Here is a 9,914-nt window from a genome sequence, read left to right on the forward strand (position 1 = left end):
TGTTACAGTCTCCTGTACTACATCTCGTTGCTGGTTTTAATTTCTACTTAAAGGTGTTCTGGAAATAACTAAAGTATGCAAGCTGCATATTCAGACTGTTGAGAAAAATCAGCAGAGTGTTAATTTTGTTTTGATTGTGCTTTGGAGAGTAAAGGGAGATTTACAGGACCAAAAGTAGTTCCAGATAATGGGAACTGATTATTTCCCATCTTTCCAGGAACACCCATAATGCTCAACTGCAAATAACATCATCAGGGCCAGTGCAAAATATATAGTTAAATCAATGAGTTATATACTTTTTTAATATTCTATGCTCTGACTATCTATATGCATATATATATAATGTATATATTTTTATATATATGCTCACAAGCAGATGAAATAGCGATCTGCATACAGATTAAATTCATACATATGCATTTCTAGACTTCCGTACTAGTAAGCCTCCTTTTCTTTCGTCTCACAAAGGCCAGTGCAATTGGTTTAGGAAATGAAAAAAAACTGCCAAGTGCATTGGCTCTGCAAATTAAATGTGCTGGTAAGAGGAAAGCGCTTGATAAAAGAATCATAAACAAGTTTTACTTAAATTAATTACAAACTGGTACTCATTTTTAAGGACAGTATACATCCAACACACTTGCTGGAAGCAGAACTCATGTTCACCATTCGTGCTCACCATCAACAATCCCCACGCTTCCCTGGAGTGCAGTGCATTTTTACAGGTATGGTCTCCTCAACATGTAGGAAGTATAAGTTTCAGTATTACAACTGTAACCACAGTGGAACACAGAAAAGAAGGGTGTGTGCAACATGTTGCACAGCAAAGATTACAACTGCTCTCTTACAAGCCCAAAGAGAGGAATCTGAAAAATGCTAGAGTGCCAAACATTGTTTGCTGCAAAGTTCTAATCCACAAAAAAACTGCCCTTAAACACATTTACTTTATAATAAAGTATGCAATCCATCAACTCTTTTTAATGTAAAAAGAATGGGAGAGCCCTTTGCTTACTTGCACAGAGCATAAAAAGATCAAATATAAAACTTCAGTCTGTGGAATAAAACCAGAATTTCATTAATATAATATTGAAAGCTGTCTTTTTAAGAAAAAAGGATCTTATTATATTTTTGATGTTTCACCTCAATAATTAAAGAATCACTATCAAGTTGATACTCTTAACAGCACACGTTATTTAAAAGATCACAGTTGAAGTTATGCTGACATTTGAGACCTCTTCCAAAGAATATACACTTTGAAAAGACAGGATTTAAAGTTTAGAAGATTAGAGAATTTACTTGAGGCCTAAACTGCTGATGGAATTCCAAAAGAAATAGAGTTACTAAATTAAGTAGCCATACCAAGCTGAAGAAAGAAGGCTCCACTCTCATGTCTGTCAGAGGTGGCAAACACCAAATCTTGCGTGATAAAAGGAAACTTTGGGAGACTTGATTGTGATGTCAAAAGGTAATCTCTGTAAATATCACAAGGATTTGATTCCCAAAGGGATCAAGAGGTACCTAGGTGCTCTTGTAAATCTTTCTTGGTACCTACCTAAATCTCTACATATCTTTAAAATCTCACATTTTAAGCACACTACTGAATGGAGAAAAGTGGTATAATTGAAAAAGCAAACCAAAAATAAGTATATAAATATTTCATTAAATTTCTCAGAAATCTACGGTGTAGCTCTTCATGAAGTAATTTTGATTTTACCTTTAATGAGTTGGACAGTATTAATCTCTTAGGAGTAAAAACACACCTATTCCTGTGCCCCAAATGGAGCAGAGAGTGGAAGCATACACAGAAATAAATACTGAGTGGAATTAAAATCTTAGCTCCCAGCTGTGGGAAACCTCACTGTTTTGACATTGGTTTTCATCTCAAATACATAAAAAATGCATTGACGTTGATGTTCTTGCTGTTGAACAAGAAGTACCATCTAAGTGTTAAAATACTGTCATTCTGTATCATTGCATGGAAATAAATACTTATTCATTTTTCAAGGCTTCTTGTCTGGGTCCATCTGTTTGGATTCCCTCTCAGAATGAAGCACCAGCAAAAATCCCAGAAAGAAGTGGGTGATGTGGTCATGAGGAAACCCTGGTGTTATCACAATGGAGGCAGCCTCGCATGAAGTTCCCAAGGAACTCAACTTCCTGACTTTTAGCTGATTTGAATTCAAGTGACTATATTAAAAATTAAGCAGTTATAACCCTCAAAATTACTTGTATTAATAAGATCACATGCAATGAGCCAGTGCAATAATATGAATACAATATATAAGGCGGCCGGAAGGAGGATCCAGGGAACTACAGGCCTGTCAGTCTGACCTCAGTCACGGGGAAGATCATGAAGATGGTCATCTTGGGAGCTATCATGCAGCACATGCGTGATGGCCAGGGGATCAGGCCTAGTCAACATGGGTTTACAAAAGGTAGATCCTGTCAAACTAATCCGATCACCTTCTATGACAAGGTGACCCGCTTAATGGACAAGGGGAAGGCTGTGGATGTGGTCTACCTGGACTTCAGTAAAGCCTTTGACACGGTTTCTCACAGCATTCTGACTGAGAAACTGGCTGCCACTGGCCTGGACAGGTGGACCCTCAGCTGGGTTAAAAACTGGCTGGGCGGCCGGGCCCAAAGGGTGGTGGTGAATGGAACAAATTCCAGCTGGAGGCCAGTCATGAGAGGCGTCCCCCAGGGCTCAGTCCTGGGTCCAGTCTTATTCAACATCTTTATCAACGACCTCGATGAAGGGACTGAATGCTCCCTCGGTAAGTTTGCAGATGACACTGAGCTGGGAGGAAGTGTTGATCTGCCTGAGGGTAGGGAGGCTCTTCAGAGGGATCTGAACAGACTGGACCGATAGGCTGAGACCAGTGGGGTGAAGTTTAACATAGCCAAGTATAGAGTGCTGCACATGGGACATAACAACCCCATGCAGAGCTACAGGCTTGGGGGAGACTGGCTGGAGAGCTGTCAGGCAGAGAAGGACATGAGGGTGTTGGTTGACTGCAGGCTGAATATGAGCCAGCAGTGTGCCTGGGCAGCCAAGAAGGCCAATGGCATCCTGGCTTGTATCAAAAATAGTGTGGCCAGTAGGTCTAGGGAGGTAATTGTGCCCCTGTACTCAGCATTGGTGAGGCCACACCTGGAGTACTGTGTCCAGTTCTGGGCTCCTCACCATAAGGACATTATGGTTCTTCAAGCTAGTCCAGAGAAGGGCAACCAGGCTGGTGAAGAGGCTGGAGGGCAAATCCTATGAGGAGCGGCTGAGTGAGCTCGGGATGCTTAGCCTGGAGAAGAGGAGGCTGAGGAGAGACCTTATCACCACCTACAACTACCTGAAGGGAGGTTGTAGAGAGGTGGGCGATGGTCTCTTCAGCCAGGTGACAGGAGATAGGACAAGGGAAATGGCATGAAGCTGTGCCAGGGCAGGTTTAGATTGGAAATTAGAAAAAAAAATTTACTGAAAGAGTTGTCAGGGCCTGGAACAGGCTGCCCAGGGATGTGTCTGAGTCACCTTCCCTGGATGTGTTCAAAAAAAGGGTAGATGAGGTACTTAGGGATATGGTTTAGCATAGGATGGAAATGGTTGGACTCGATGATCTTCAAAGGTCTCTTTCCAACCTTGTGATTCTGTGATCCTGTGAAACTCAGAGATAAGTACATGGGACAGATGCTTAGGGGAACTACAGAATAGCAAGTGCAGGTGGGAAGAAAGCTGGTGGGCAGGCACCCCTGCCAGGCCCTCAACAGGCCATTTCCCAGCACCCTGGGTTTCAGGAGCCTTCCTTCTCCTGCTGTTCATACCAAAACTGCCAAAGCTTTAAGCCCCACTGTCATCAATCCCACAGGTTTCCCAGTTCTGAATCAAGAAGATAAACATTTGATGTTGGAGAAGCTTAGGCCCTGCTTGTGAACCACCTGTGAACGCAGAGTCCTGATGCACAGAAAGAAAACAACTGAACTGTCCCAGGAGTGAAAAAATGCTGTAGATGTTTTTACATTGCTACATGCAAACCATACATTTTCTTTCTATTTCTGATGTAAAACAGCCAATTCTTTTTCTTCCTAATGTAATGAATAACATAATCCTGCCTCACTGCACACCAAACAAAAGCTATAACCTACAATATATAATCTGTGGCAACAGAATGCACACATTTAAACTTTAAGATCTTATTGCTGAGCAATTATATTGTGTTCATGATAACTATGAGAGCTTCAAGTACTCTTTATTCCCCATTCCTCCTAAGGACAAAAGAATATAACCAAGGTTTAATCTATGTGAAACTTTTTTGAATTTTAAAAGTCTGAGCCAACTGAGGTCAGATGACAAGACCTAAGAAATACATTTTCCTAAAACTGGGACAAAAAAAGTCATGTGACAGTGTTTGGCTGTGGTGACTAGTTTGTCTTTGGCTAAGCACATGATGTAAGAACACAGCCTTCTTAGCCCAAACACCTACAACTAGAATATTTCACACTAGAAAGCATTAGTCCCTCCTTTTTTTCTCATAAACTGTGATTAATAATTTATCCCAACCATTTTAGTGCAGATTAAAAAAAAAAAAAAAGGAAAATGCACAGAAAGGAGAAATAAAAGAAGAGAAAATAGAAATTGAGTGTAAAATCCTCACCACTCTAGGAGTAGTACCGTGGAAATGTTCTTTAATTCTCCCTATTACAGCACAACTGCACATCACCTCTGAAGGCACAAGCAGGAGCCCTAAGCATCCTTTTTATTTCAATAAATAAAATTAAAACATATTTTTCAGATGCTTAGGGTTGTTGCATCCTCAATCATACAACAGAACATTGCTGTATTGTTTTAATCTTTACATTTAATGAACATAAGATACATCTGTAGGCACTTTATGAACTCCCAGTGACTGTCAGTTGCTGCCCAGAATTTCTACGACCGACGTTGTAGAAATGCAACTGCAGAGTGTATCTGTAGTGTGAGACACCAGCAGCAGAACCCAATACAATATGATGGCAGTAAAACTTGTTCCACGACTTTTTATTGTTAATTCCTGGTTTTCAGGGTGTTAAGAGAATTGCAAAAAGGGGAAGAAGTAAAGCAAAAGATTGAAGAGGAACAAAAAACCCAGAATGGAAAAGGTGAGTTGAGGAGCCCGTTCAAGCTGAGGTCAGGACTGTAAAGGAAGAGCTCAGAGCTGTGGCAGGCTTTTACTAAAGAGATTGTCAGCACATGTTACTGGAAGTCCAATTAAATGGTTAAATAACTTGGGGCAAAGTTCTTTGAAGTGTCTTTCCTCAGCAGCTCCAGCAAACTGGAACTGGTTACAGTCATATTCTTCACATATTTGTGCATCAGAATAGGAAACCTTCCCAATACTTTTTGCTTCCAGGAGCACTGGAGAGCAGGATGGTTCAGTCAGCTCCATTTAGTTTCTACCCTACTTCCACTGGATCAAGTCCCACTTTGGAGGCTGCTGTCACTGTCACAGAGCTCTGACCAACTGGCTTGCCTGATTTTTTTCTTGACATATATATATATATATGTATGTGAGAAAATAAAATCTCATCAGCATTAGAATAACCAGTCCCATAGGAATTTGTGTAGCCTTTTCATCTGTTAGCAAAAATATCCTCAGCTCTCTCCAAAAAACTGCTCAAACAGATGTCTTTTCATCAAAAAGTTGCCAAATTCTGACAAATTGGAGCAAAGTCGAGATAGTGAAATCCCGAGTCCTGATGCCCGTGCACTGAACAGCCAACAGTCCCCTTCTATACAGAGAGGGAAATCCAACTACAGAACCTCAGCTGTCTACACAAGGAGTGAGATAGTGTCTCGGAGACAATGATTTCACACATTTCATTCAGTATATCTTAAACACTACCCTGAGATGGGTGTGTGTCGATGCATTGGTATGATGTTTCCCTGGAAAAATCCGCTGCTGTATATTTTGCACCAGGTCCAGACTGACAGGTATAAGCAACAAAGGTAACCGTGACTTAATGAGTCACCACTCACTGTTGAGCCATGATAACTGGCAGCATGAGGCCTCCTTGATCACTGCATTTGTGAAATAAAATTAATGCACGTTAATGTAAGCCAACTTCACAGGCGCAGCAGAAAAAGAGCCTACACAGGCAATAAGTGGCAACTCATTAAGCTGGAGTAATTTGGTTGCTTCTGATAATTTGTAAATTACCTTCACCTAACAAATGATTTTATGATGTAGTCACACAGAGAGCAATGCAGTAATCTAACATAAACAACATCTATAAAAACCCATCCTTGGTGAGGTAATTTCTCTCCTTAGCAAGGAATAAACTCTCTCACAGAAACATCTTCAGTTCTAGCTACCACTGAGTGAATATAATATGAAATGTTCCTTGTTTGTTAACCAAAAAAAAATAAGATTTAGATTTCTAGTTGTTTTACTTCCTTTTTAAATAAACATCATGACCAAGTTCCAGTCAAACAATTGTTTATGGACAATAATACAGTAGGATTCACAAATGCTACATTTGTGCCCGGTGACAGTATTCTACAAAGTTAGGAGCAGCATGGAAAGAGTGAGCGAGGATCGGGCGCTCCCATTGCAAGGTTTAGGAGCACTATATTAGGCTTGTAGGAGCTAGGTTCAAAGAGACAAAAATGAGGTGTTTCCTCCTTGCAAGAGACTTTCTGGAAAGCTCTGGCAGTGATGTTGTAGATGTAGGTTGTCTACATTTTCTATAAGGTTTGAGCTTGGAAAGGCTATGTCTTCCTGTCATATGCCGAGCTAAAGCGGAACTTACCAGTGCAAGCACTGTAAACATAACAGATAACCTCACAAGATGATTTTTTTTTCCCTCCATTCTTAGAAAAATACATTTTTAGCTCCTGGTATTTGAGTTAAAACCAGCTGTGAGAACATAAGGATGAAATATACATGCTCACCCTATTGGTGGTCTTCAGAAGGGTCTCTCCCTGCTTACAGTCACTGTTGCTAGAGACATGAATACTTGGAGTTATACTGACTCTTGTTTTTATTGTCTATGTCAGCTCAATCAGCAATGTCCTGGGTCTGCATTTCCACATATGTACCCCACAGAACGCAACAGTAAAATGTAGCAAGTAGGCAGGTTAACAGTTTCCTCCTGGCTCTTCCTCACTACCAAGTAATCCAAACCAAGAACAGAGGCAAATAAAAAAAGACAAGAGCTCAGCACTGCTCTTTTTTTTTTTATCTACAGAACTATTCATGCACATGTCATTGCTTTTTTGTATTGCAGTGAGGCAAATTTTAAACTCAGCAATTCTCACAGTAACCTAATTTTGTTCTAGGAAATATGCCTCTTAATCCAAGAGACAAGCTAAATTTGTCCAGTGAATTATTTCCTGTGAATAATTCATTCAGTTTTACTATATCCAAATTCTCTTTAAAGATGGAGGAATGCATAGCTAGCTATCCCAACACTACAATTATGTTGGCATTTCCTTAAAAAGTCTCTTCAAAATGCTATTTTCCTAGCTATTTTTGTCCTGATTTACTGGATGCCTATGTCAGCACCAAGCTGCCATGAACTTCCTTGATACAGAATCAAGCTAAATTCATGTTTCATTTTAAATAGACGCACAGTGTGCTTTAATGTGCTTGGATATGGATAAGAGTCTGTAAACTCCTCATATTTTCAGCTATATGCTACACTTTTCTGTATTAATAAGTATTAGATTTAAAAATAAAGTGTGTACCCTTGCAGCTTTTAAATTAACCCTGTCCCTTGGAAGAATGTGCCAGTATTTTTGCATAGCCTGCATGAGTTCAATTCATAAGAGGGTCAGAAAATCTCAAGTAGGACTAATGCAGTAGCTTTAAGGCTGTAAAGGGGACTGCAAGGTGAGGACTGCAATAGTGAGATTCCACTGTTTCAGCACTTACATTTGGGTAACTGCAGAGGAGTGTAACACATTTTTTTCTTAAGTATCTACATTCTGTTAAATACTAGAAATACTGGAGGACAGCTGAAGATTCACTCAAACAAATGCATGATAAATATGGCACCTGTGACACTTGAGTAAGGAAGGTTTTCTAAGCTCATGGAGTTTGCTAGTTGTTCAGTATAGAACAAATGAGTATAAAAATGGACACAATCCATATTAAAATATTGATAGAAATGGTGTATGTATACCACTGAAATAGCTAGGTAGAAACAGAATAGTCCCACATATTAAAACCACATGAGTCCCAAAGAAAACATAACTACCTACCCATTTATTGACATGGAAATCTTTGTTTTCACTTTGCTTAATGTCTAAAAGCTACTAAAAACAAAGTCAAAACCTAAAGGGAATAAAAACTGTTATAGCCCAGGACAGTGTTAGCCCAGTACATGGTTCTATCCAGTGTAGTGCAGTGCTTGAAGGAAGGGGATGAAGCCAGCTTCTCTGGGGAACAGAAACATAATAGGACTTATTTCCTTGGTATTTACAGATCCAATGTTAGCTTTTGAATCTCTGTGTTTCTTTGCTTTTATTACATCTGTGGGTTCCCACTATTGCTACAATTGCTCCCCAATTTGCTTTAAAACACAATGCACAAATGAAATTATATATCGGCTTTAAAGGCTGATACATAATTTATAGAGGCTAAATGCCACAGCCTCTTTTTTTGAGCACCTCCCAAATTTACCTGGTTTATCAAAATAGCTCTCCACAAGCAGAAAAATAAGCTTTCATGTTTTGGGACAGTCATACCCCTGCCCTTCACATTTAAATGCTAACCTCACCCTGCATCCTGGTGCTTTGCTATTCCTTCCAACCACGGGCACGAAAACCCTCTTCCTACAGTAGCAGAGCAGACTTAGGAGGATGCCAGCTCTGGAGGATGGGCTGAAGACACCATCTTGGCCCTGACTGTCCCTGCCCAAGGCCCAGGGCCCTATGCCAGCCCCCAGGCCCGTTTGCCTCAGCAATGCCAAGGGAGGGCCTGTGCCCAGACTGGACTGTGGCTCTTCCTGCCTGTGCTTCTCATACAGGTGTGACCTGACACACCACCCTGCACTCTCCTGGGGGTATCGCTGCTCCGCCCTAGCCACACTCCCAGCACTGCCCACCCTGCTGTGGGGCTGCGCTCATGGCAGCGTGGTGGTAAGAGGAGATGAGCATCTTCAGGTGCGGCAAATTGAGAGTATCAAAACAGGCTCCTAAAACCCCACACACACGTGGAGGGGGGCGTGTGAGGCGGAGAGCTGCTGGTGGGAGCCAGGCTCCCTTTCCTTAATCAAGACGCAACGCGGCCGAGGTGGCCGTGAGCAGGCAGGGCCAGCGTCGCCGGCCTCCGCCCCAGCGACAGAAACCCGGTCAGCGCCAACCGCCCAGGCCCTGCCGGGCGCTCCCACTCCATGGGGTCCTGCACAGCCCGCGGCTTCCCGCCGGTGGGGTCCAGCAGGGACAGGCCGCCTCCGACAGGGATCCCTGGCCTGAAGGAAGCACAGCTGCCCATGTTTCGTACCCCTGAGTCCAGCCAGTCAGCTCCAGCCCCAGAGTTTTCAGGAGGGCATCTGGCTGAGAGTTTTGAAGCAATTTCACATTGTCCCCAATGTCCCTGCCTTTTAATACCTGAAAAATGTGTGTGGTGTTCCCCAAAGCGTACAGCATTCATGTAGCAACTTGGAACTCACCCTGACAGGTCCAAATTAAATTCTTCTGCCAAAATTACATATGTTAAGGATGTAATGTAAAGATTAGTTAAGGAGCCTAATTACACTAGCTTTAGTAAAACTATCTTAGCTATTTCCTCCTCCAAGGGTAACATTTAACCCCTTAAATCAAAAGAGATTTATAAAATGATGGGTTACCAGAAACGTTTCCAATTGCATAATAGAAATGTGTAAGTCTTCTTCTGAATTAATCAAAAAAGAAGTTCCTATGGCTAAGCTTGAAAATTTATTGT

Source organism: Gallinula chloropus, assembly GCF_964237585.1.
Source record: "Gallinula chloropus genome assembly, chromosome: 3".
In the NCBI taxonomy this organism is placed as follows: Eukaryota; Metazoa; Chordata; class Aves; order Gruiformes; family Rallidae; genus Gallinula; species Gallinula chloropus.